The following is an 11,224-nucleotide window of genomic DNA, read 5'->3' on the forward strand; positions in this document are numbered from 1 at the left end:
CAGCAGTGATATCAGGCTAGATGTGAGCAGGTTAGCAGTATACAGCAGTGATATCAGGCTAGATGTTAGCAGGTATACAGCAGTGATATCAGGCAGTGATATCAGTGATAGATATTAGCAGGTTAGCAGGATACAGCAGTGATATCAGGCTAGATGTTAGCAGGTTAGCAGATACAGCAGTGATATCAGGCTAGCAGATGTTAGATATCAGGCTAGATGTTAGCAGGTTCAGGCTAGATGTTAGCAGGTTAGCAGGATACAGCAGTGATATCAGGCCAGATGTTAGCAGGTTAGCAGCATACAGCAGTGATATCAGGCTAGATGTTAGCAGGTTAGCAGCATACAGCAGTGATATCAGGCTAGATGTTAGCAGGTTAGCAGCATACAGCAGTGATATCAGGCTAGATGTTAGCAGGTTAGCAGCATACAGCAGTGATATGTTTAGGCTAGATGTTAGCAGGTTAGCAGTATACAGCAGTGATATCAGGCTAGATGTTAGCAGGTTAGCAGCATACAGCAGTGATATCAGGCTAGATGTTAGCAGGTTAGCAGCATACAGCAGTGATATCAGGCTAGATGTTAGCAGGTTAGCAGCATACAGCAGTGATATCAGGCTAGATGTTAGCAGGTTAGCAGCATACAGCAGTGATATCAGGCTAGATGTTAGCAGGTTAGCAGCATACAGCAGTGATATCAGGCTAGATGTTAGCAGGTTAGCAGCATATGCTAGATGTTACAGGAGCAGTGATATCAGGAACACATAGCAGGATACACATAGATTTACATTTACATTTAGCATGTTAGCAACGCTAAAAACAGAGGGGATATTACAAGTGAAGTGCATACACATAGGCGCCAGTGGAACAGCTGGCATACCAAGGACAGAGGGGGGACAAAGGAAGGGATGTTCTGCCAAATGACCAACTGATGGATTATAGACATAGCCCACATATTTTTAGGACATGGAGATGCAGGTTCCATACAGCAGGATATGTCAGAAGAGACACATAGTCTGCTGATCCGAGATACTGTACACACATACAAAGGAACACATTGAGCTAAGTGCAGTGACAAAGCCCTTGTTTGCCTATAAAATAGAGCCTGAATGTATAGTATTTTTAGTATAGCTGAGAAGGACGCTAAAAGCCAGAGGAGACACAAACATCTGAATCGAAAATCAAATAAGAGCTGCGGGTTTCTATTCCGCAACACAAAGCCTCCTTCACTCAAGCCGGGAAACTGACAAGTGCCTGGATTAAAACTGCAAACTGACTATCCTACCGATCCGACTCTGCGATGTCATCTACAAAAATTGCTTCCAACACTCTACTCAGCAAACTGGATGCAGTTTATCACAGTGCCATCCGTTTCTTTGTCACTAAAGCACCTTTATACGGGCACCCACCACTGCGACTTGTATGCTCTAGTTGGGTGGGCCCTCATCACACTGATATTCTCGCCAGACCCACTGGCTCCAGGTCATCTACAAGGCCATGCTAGGTAAAGTCCGCCTTATCTCAGTTCACTGGTCACGATGGCAACACCCACTTGGTGTAGCACACGCTCCAGCAGGTGTATCTCACTGATCATCCCTAAAGCCAACACCTCATTCGGCCGCCTTTCGTTCCAGTACTCTGCTGCCTGTGACTGGAACGAATTGCAAAATCGCTGAAGTTGGAGACTTTTATCTCCCTCACCAACTTCAAACATCAGCTATCTGAGCAGCTAACCGAGAGTTGCAGCTGTACATAGTCTATTGGTAAATAGCCCACCCATTTTCACCTACCTCATCCCCACAGCTTTTATTTATTTACTCTTCTGCTCTTTGCACACCAATATCTCTACCTGTACATGATCATCTGATCATTTATCACTCCCAGTGTTAATCTGCAAAATTGTAATTATTCGCCTTCCTCCTCATGCCTTTTGCACACATTGTATATAGACTCCCCTTTTTTTCTACTGTGTTATTGACTTGTTAATTGTTTACTCCATGTGTAACTCTGTGTTGTCTGTTCACACTGCTATGCTTTATCTTGGCCAGGTCGCAGTTGCAAATGAGAACTTGTTCTCAACTAGCCTACCTGGTTAAATAAAGGTGAAATAAAAAAAAATCTAAAATTTAAAAAATAGTCTGCTGACCCTAGATAACACACATACAGGAGAACGCATTGAGCTGAGTGCAGGGGCAAAGCAAGGGTCTTGTCACCATTATAATCTGACGGAAAGCAGATGTGGGCGTTATTGGGCGTGAACAAGCAGGATGCACAGATTGGGATGTAACTTCATTTGCATGTGGGATGGACTCATATGTTGTATGTGTATAAATCAGAGAAGAGAAGATAGGATGGAAAAAGTGTGTGTTCCGCGGACCATCCGGCTTGCTATACACTCTGTATAAAAGCCTATATTGATTTCACAAAGTTCTTGCAAGTGTCATATTTTTGAAATGATTAGCCATGAGGTCACGTATACATCAGTGATATCAGGTGAGAGGTTAGCAGTGAAATACAGCAGTGAATATCACGCTAGAGGTTAGTCGCCCAGAACTGTGAGAGGTGATCCTCAGGCCAGATGCTTAGCAGGTTAGCATTGATACAGCAGTGATATCAGGCTAGATGATAAGAGGTTGAAAGCTGGTAATACAGCAGTGATATCAGGCCAGATGTAGAGGTTAGCAGCATAGAGTGACCATCAGGCTAGAGGTAGAGAGGTGCCACCACCCCGCTGACCAGCAGCTCTGATATCACACGTGGCAGAGGTTAGCAGCATACAGCAGTGATATCTGTGCTAGATGGTTAGCAGCATACAGCAGGGACTGATAGGCAGGCTGAGAGATGTTAGCAGGTTAGCAGTTCCAGAGGCTACAGCAGCCTGATATCAGGCTAGATGGGACCACCAGGTTAGCAGCATACAGCAGTGATATCAGGCCAGATGTGCAGAGGTTAGCAGCATACAGCAGTGATATCAGGCTAGAGGTAGAGGTAATGCAAGGCATACAGCAGTGATATCAGGCTAGATGTTAGAGGTTAGCAGCATACAGCAGTGATATCACGCTAGAGGTTAGCATACAGCAGTGATATCAGGCTAGATGTAGAGGTTAGCAGGATACAGCAGTGATATCACGCTAGAGGTTAGTATACAGCAGTGATATCAGGCCAGATGTTAGCAGGCCAGCAGCATACAGCAGTGATATCAGGCTAGATGTTAGCAGCATACAGCAGTGATATCAGGCCAGAGGTTAGCAGTATACAGCAGTGATATCAGGCCAGATGTTAGCAGGTTAGCAGTATACAGCAGTGATATCACGCTAGAGGTTAGCAGCATACAGCAGTGATATCAGGCTAGATGTTAGCAGGTTAGCAGGATACAGCAGTGATATCAGGCTAGATGTTAGCAGTATACAGCAGTGATATCAGGCTAGAGGTTAGCAGCATACAGCAGTGATATCAGGCTAGATGTTAGCAGTATACAGCAGTGATATCAGGCTAGATGTTAGCAGTATACAGCAGTGATATCAGGCTAGATGTTAGCAGGTTAGCAGCATACAGCAGTGATATCAGGCTAGATGTTCGCAGGTTAGCAGGATACAGCAGTGATATCAGGCTAGATGTTAGCAGTATACAGCAGTGATATCAGGCTAGAGGTTAGCAGCATACAGCGGTGATATCAGGCTAGAGGTTAGCAGGTTAGCAGCATACAGCAGTGATATCAGGCTAGAGGTTAGCAGGTTAGCAGTATACAGCAGTGATATCAGGCTAGATGTTAGCAGGTTAGCAGTATACAGCAGTGATATCAGGCTAGAGGTTAGCAGTATATAGCAGTGATATCAGGCTAGAGGTTAGCAGTATACAGCAGTGATATCAGGCTAGATGTTAGCAGTATACAGCAGTGATATCAGGCTAGATGTTAGCAGGTTAGCAGTATACAGCAGTGATATCAGGCTAGAGGTAATATATGCCATTTAGCAGACGCTTTTATCCAAAGCGACTTACAGTCATGTGTGCATACATTCTACGTATGGGTGGTCCCGGGAATCGAACCCACTACCCTGGCGTTACAAGCGCCATGCTCTACCAACTGTGCTACAGAAGGACCAGGTAGAGGTTAGCAGTATACAGCAGTGATATCAGGCTAGATTTTAGCAGTATACAGCAGTGATATCAGGCTAGATGTTAGCAGTATACAGCAGTGATATCAGGCTAGATGTTAGCAGGTTAGCAGTATACAGCAGTGATATCAGGCTAGATGTTAACAGGTTAGCAGCATACAGCAGTGATATCAGGCTAGATGTTAGCAGGTTAGCAGCATACAGCAGTGATATCAGGCTAGATGTTAGCAGGTTAGCAGTATACAGCAGTGATATCAGACTAGATGTTAGCAGGTTAGCAGCATACAGCAGTGATATAAATCTAGATGTTAGCAGGTTAGCAGGACACAGCAGTCATATCAGACTAGATGTTAGCAGGACACAGCAGTGATATCAGGCTAGATGTTAGCAGTATACAGCAGTGATATCAGGCTAGATGTTAGCAGGTTAGCAGCATACAGCAGTGATATCAGACTAGATGTTAGCAGGTTAGCAGCATACAGCAGTGATATAAATCTAGATGTTAGCAGGTTAGCAGGACACAGCAGTCATATCAGACTAGATGTTAGCAGTATACAGCAGTGATATCAGGCTAGATGTTAGCAGGTTAGCAGTATACAGCAGTGATATCAGGCTAGATGTTTTCAGGTTAGCAGCATACAGCAGTAATATCAGGCTAGATGTTAGCAGGTTAGCAGTGATATCAGGCTAGATGTTAGCAGGTTAGCAGCATACAGCAGTGATATCAGGCTAGATGTTAGCAGGACACAGCAGTGATATCAGGCTAGATGTTAGCAGCATACAGCAGTGATATCAGGCTAGATGTTAGCAGGTTAGCAGCATACAGCAGTGATATCAGGCTAGATGTTAGCAGTATACAGCAGTGATATCAGGCTAGAGGTTAGCAGTATACAGCAGTGATATCAGGCTAGAGGTTAGCAGTATATAGCAGTGATATCAGGCTAGAGGTTAGCAGGTTAGCAGTATACAGCAGTGATATCAGGCTAGATGTTAGCAGCATACAGCAGTGATATCAGGCTAGATGTTAGCAGTATACAGCAGTGATATCAGGCTAGATGTTAGCAGTATACAGCAGTGATATCAGGCTAGATGTTAGCAGGTTAGCAGCATACAGCAGTGATATCAGGCTAGATGTTAGCAGTATACAGCAGTGATATCAGGCTAGATGTTAGCAGGTTAGCAGCATACAGCAGTGAGATCAGGCTAGATGTTAGCAGGTTAGCAGTATACAGCAGTGATATCAGGCTAGATGTTTTCAGGTTAGCAGCATACAGCAGTAATATCAGGCTAGATGTTAGCAGGACACAGCAGTGATATCAGGCTAGATGTTAGCAGCATACAGCAGTGATATCAGGCTAGATGTTAGCAGGTTAGCAGGATACAGCAGTGATATCAGACTAGAGGTAGAGGTTAGCACCATACTAAGTTGAGCTCTTATCAACTGATTAATCTATTGTACTTTGTCTTTCTCGTTTTACTACTGTAATAGGGAACTATTGGGACTGCTGTCAGTGGTGGGATGATGACACACATACAGTTTATATGTGAAAGGATGGAAGAATATCCAGGGTCCAGATTGCTGTGATGTCACATGAACGACAGCCAATAGAATCTATTAGGTTTAGTCTGCTGAACACCCTCATCTCATGGTGAATGCAGTCATAGAACTAGATCTAATGTAAAACATGACCTGGTATTTGATCTAATAATCAACTTCTTCTCTGCTCCTCAGTCTTCGTCGGTATATAGTTTTTCGTAGTTAGCTACCTACCAGTGAAAATGTGATTGTGGTAATGATGACCAACATACAGTTCACGGTTTGGTTTCAGTCTAATTGCGTCTTCCTGTCTCTCTATTTCACAGCTTTCAGTGATGGATGTTAAACCCTAAATAGACCTGAGCACTATCAACACCCTCTCCTCCTCTTCCTGCTCATCACCATGGACTCCCCTTCTAAGAAGTCCGGTGTGTTGTCCCACCTGCGGCATCGCGCCCAGCCCCTCCTCTCTACCATCCGACGGGGCAGGAAGAACCCCAGTAAGACTGAGGTGTGTCCAGAACATGTCTTAAACCACAGGATGAGTTCCTCTGTCCCAGACATCACTCCCACCTCCTCCCTGGCCCAGCAGGACTACCAGACCTACAGCAGCCCCAACACTCCCACCATTAAGACTGTTGGAGACAGAAGGCAGGGAGGAGGTGCTAGCTCTCACACCGTTAACACGGCTGGGAGTGCTGGGAGCGACGCTGCTCTAAGCCGACTGAGTGTCCCGGTGGACCAGGCTGACTGGACGTCCCAGGAGTCGGTGTGTAGTGAACCCAGTGCTGCTCCTTATGAGGAGGAGGACCTGTCAGAGGAGAGCCATGCGCTGAGAGCTGCTTCTGCTGGAGGGGGGTCAGGGACAGAGGACTTGGAGCTGCAGGACCACACAGGACACTGTAGTGAACACACTACCACTCCCATTGGCCTGCACAGCAGAGAGATCCCCTCAGTGGAGATATCAGAGGACATGACTCAGGTAAACAGAGTTTTACGGCTTACTATGGTGCATTATGGCTGGTGTTACTATGGTCTGATTTAATTCATTTGATTTGATATTTTCTCCTCGTGACCATTTCTTGATCTTAGTCAGTCTTGATTGCACATGGCTTTACTATACTATTAAATGGAGTCAGATAGTCAGGTTTATTAAATTGAGTTGGATAGTCAGGTTTATTAAATTGAGTTAGATAGTCAGGTTTATTAAATGGAGTCAGATAGTCAGGTTTATTAAATGGAGTCAGATAGTCAGGTTTATTAAATGGAGTCAGATAGTCAGGTTTATTAAATGGAGTCAGATAGTCAGGTTTATTAAATGGAGTCAGATAGTCAGGTTTATTAAATGGAGTCAGATAGTCAGGTTTATTAAATGGAGTCAGATAGTCAGGTTTATTAAATGGAGTCGGATAGTCAGGTTTATTAAATGGAGTTAGATAGTCAGGTTTATTAAATTGAGTCAGATAGTCAGGTCTATTAAATGGAGTTAGATAGTCAGGTTTATTAAATGGAGTCAGATAGTCAGGTCTATTAAATGGAGTTAGATAGTCAGGTTTATTAAATGGAGTCAGGTTTATTAAATGGAGTCAGGTTTATTAAATGGAGTCAGATAGTCAGGTTTATTAAATGGAGTCAGATAGTCAGGTTTATTAAATGGAGTCGGATAGTCAGGTTTATTAAATGGAGTCAGGTTAATTAAATGGAGTCAGATAGTCAGGTTTATTAAATGGAGTCAGATAGTCAGGTTTATTAAATGGAGTCAGATAGTCAGGTTTATTAAATGGAGTCAGGTTTATTAAATGGAGTTAGATAGTCATGTTTATTAAATGGATTTATACAATATAATATGCTCCTACATCACTGGTGTCTGTATATAATCTGCTCCTATATCACTGGTGTCTGTATATAATCTGCTCCTATATCACTGGTGTCTGTATACAATCTGCTCCTACATCACTGGTGTCTGTATACAATCTGCTCCTACATCACTGGTGTCTGTATATAATCTGCTCCTACATCCCTGGTGTCTGTATATAATCTGCTCCTATATCACTGGTGTCTGTATATAATCTGCTCCTACATCACTGGTGTCTGTATACAATCTGCTCCTACATCACTGGTGTCTGTATACAATCTGCTCCTATATCACTGGTGTCTGTATACAATCTGCTCCTACATCACTGGTGTCTGTATACAATCTGCTCCTATATCACTGGTGTCTGTATACAATCTGCTCCTACATCACTGGTGTCTGTATATAATCTGCTCCTATATCACTGGTGTCTGTATATAATCTGCTCCTATATCACTGGTGTCTGTATATAATCTGCTCCTACATCACTGGTGTCTGTATACAATCTGCTCCTATATCACTGGTGTCTGTATATAATCTGCTCCTATATCACTGGTGTCTGTATACAATCTGCTCCTATATCACTGGTGTCTGTATACAATCTGCTCCTACATCACTGGTGTCTGTATACAATCTGCTCCTACATCACTGGTGTCTGTATACAATCTGCTCCTACATCACTGGTGTCTGTATATAATCTGCTCCTATATCACTGGTGGCTGTATACAATCTGCTCCTACATCACTGGTGTCTGTATACAATCTGCTCCTACATCACTGGTGTCTGTATATAATCTGCTCCTATATCACTGGTGTCTGTATACAATCTGCTCCTACATCACTGGTGTCTGTATATAATCTGCTCCTATATCACTGGTGTCTGTATACAATCTGCTCCTACATCACTGGTGTCTGTATATAATCTGCTCCTACATCACTGGTGTCTGTATATAATCTGCTCCTATATCACTGGTGTCTGTATACAATCTGCTCCTACATCACTGGTGTCTGTATATAATCTGCTCCTACATCACTGGTGTCTGTATACAATCTGCTCCTACATCACTGGTGTCTGTATACAATCTGCTCCTACATCACTGGTGTCTGTATACAATCTGCTCCTATATCACTGGTGTCTGTATATAATCTGCTCCTATATCACTGGTGTCTGTATATAATCTGCTCCTACATCACTGGTGTCTGTATATAATCTGCTCCTATATCACTGGTGTCTGTATACAATCTGCTCCTACATCACTGGTGTCTGTATACAATCTGCTCCTACATCACTGGTGTCTGTATATAATCTGCTCCTATATCACTGGTGTCTGTATACAATCTGCTCCTATATCACTGGTGTCTGTATACAATCTGCTCCTACATCACTGGTGTCTGTATACAATCTGCTCCTACATCACTGGTGTCTGTATATAATCTGCTCCTACATCACTGGTGTCTGTATACAATCTGCTCCTACATCACTGGTGTCTGTATACAATCTGCTCCTACATCACTGGTGTCTGTATATAATCTGCTCCTATATCACTGGTGTCTGTATACAATCTGCTCCTATATCACTGGTGTCTGTATACAATCTGCTCCTATATCACTGGTGTCTGTATACAATCTGCTCCTATATCACTGGTGTCTGTATACAATCTGCTCCTACATCACTGGTGTCTGTACACAATCTGCTCCTACATCACTGGTGTCTGTATACAATCTGCTCCTATATCACTGGTGTCTGTATATAATCTGCTCCTACATCACTGGTGTCTGTATACAATCTGCTCCTACATTACAGCAGACGTTTATCCCTCTATAACTGGCTACCAGACTATTGGACATTACAGCAGACGTTTATCCCTCTATAACTGGCTACCAGACTATTGAACATTTCAGCAGACGTTTATCCCTCTATAACTGGCTACCAGACTATTGGACATTACAGCAGACGTTTATCCCTCTATAACTGGCTACGAGACTATTGGACATTACAGCAGACGTTTATCCCTCTATAACTGGCTACCAGACTATTGGACATTACAGCAGACGTTTATCCCTCTATAACTGGCTACCAGACTATTGGACATTTCAGCAGACGTTTATCCTCTATAACTGGCTACCAGACTATTGGACATTACAGCAGACGTTTATCCTCTATATCTGGCTACCAGACTATTGGACATTTCAGCAGACGTTTATCCCTCTATAACTGGCTACCAGACTATTGGACATTACAGCAGACGTTTATCCCTCTATATCTGGCTACCAGACTATTGGACATTACAGCAGACGTTTATCCCTCTATAACTGGCTACCAGACTATTGGACATTACAGCAGACGTTTATCCCTCTATAACTGGCTACGAGACTATTGGACATTTCAGCAGAGGTTTATCCCTCTATAGGCTACGAGACTATTGGACATTACAGCAGACGTTTATCCCTCTATAACTGGCTACGAGACTATTGGACATTTCAGCAGACGTTTATCCCTCTATAACTGGCTACGAGACTATTGGACATTTCAGCAGACGTTTATCCCTCTATAACTGGCTACCAGACTATTGGACATTACAGCAGACGTTTATCCCTCTATAACTGGCTACGAGACTATTGGACATTTCAGCAGACGTTTATCCCTCTATAACTGGCTACCAGACTATTGGACATTACAGCAGACGTTTATCCCTCTATAACTGGCTACCAGACTATTGGACATTACAGCAGACGTTATCCCTCTATAACTGGCTACCAGACTATTGGACATTACAGCAGACGTTTATCCCTCTATAACTGGCTACCAGACTATTGGACATTACAGCAGACGTTTATCCTCTATAACTGGCTACCAGACTATTGGACATTACAGCAGACGTTTATCCCTCTATAACTGGCTACCAGACTATTGGACATTACAGCAGACGTTTATCCCTCTATAACTGGCTACCAGACTATTGACAGCAGACGTTATCCCTCTATAACTGGCTACCAGACTATTGGACATTACAGCAGACGTTTATCCCTCCATAACTGGCTACGAGACTATTGGACATTACAGCAGACGTTTACTATAACTGGCTACCAGACTATTGAACATTACAGCAGACGTTTATCCCTCTATAACTGGCTACCAGACTATTGACATTACAGCAGACGTTTATCCCTCTATAACTGGCTACCAGACTATTGGACATTACAGCAGACGTTTATCCCTCTGATAACTGGCTACCAGACTATTGGACATTACAGCAGACGTTTATCCCTCTATAACTGGCTATGAGACTATTGGACATTACAGCAGACGTTTATCCCTCTATAACTGGCTACCAGACTATTGGACATTACAGCAGACGTTTATCCCTCTATAACTGGCTACCAGACTATTGGACATTACAGCAGACGTTTATCCCTCTATAACTGGCTACCAGACTATTGGACATTACAGCAGACGTTTATCCCTCTATAACTGGCTACCAGACTATTGGACATTACAGCAGACGTTTATCCCTCTATAACTGGCTACGAGACTATTGGACATTTCAGCAGACGTTTATCCCTCTATAACTGGCTACCAGACTATTGGACATTACAGCAGACGTTTATCCCTCTATAACTGGCTACCAGACTATTGGACATTACAGCAGACGTTTATCCCTCTATAACTGGCTACCAGACTATTGGACATTACAGCAGACGTTTATCCCTCTATAACTGGCTAC

At 43.2% G+C, this 11,224-nt stretch overlaps 1 protein-coding gene across 1 annotated transcript in view; it reads right to left on the minus strand.

The window, feature by feature from the left end:
- The window catches only part of LOC127907163 (histone-lysine N-methyltransferase, H3 lysine-79 specific-like), a 233,665-nt gene that overhangs the window by 34,618 nt on the left and 187,823 nt on the right, over positions 1 to 11,224 (minus strand). The window lies entirely within an intron of this gene.

Source organism: Oncorhynchus keta, chromosome 14, assembly GCF_023373465.1.
Source record: "Oncorhynchus keta strain PuntledgeMale-10-30-2019 chromosome 14, Oket_V2, whole genome shotgun sequence".
Taxonomy (NCBI): domain Eukaryota; kingdom Metazoa; phylum Chordata; class Actinopteri; order Salmoniformes; family Salmonidae; genus Oncorhynchus; species Oncorhynchus keta.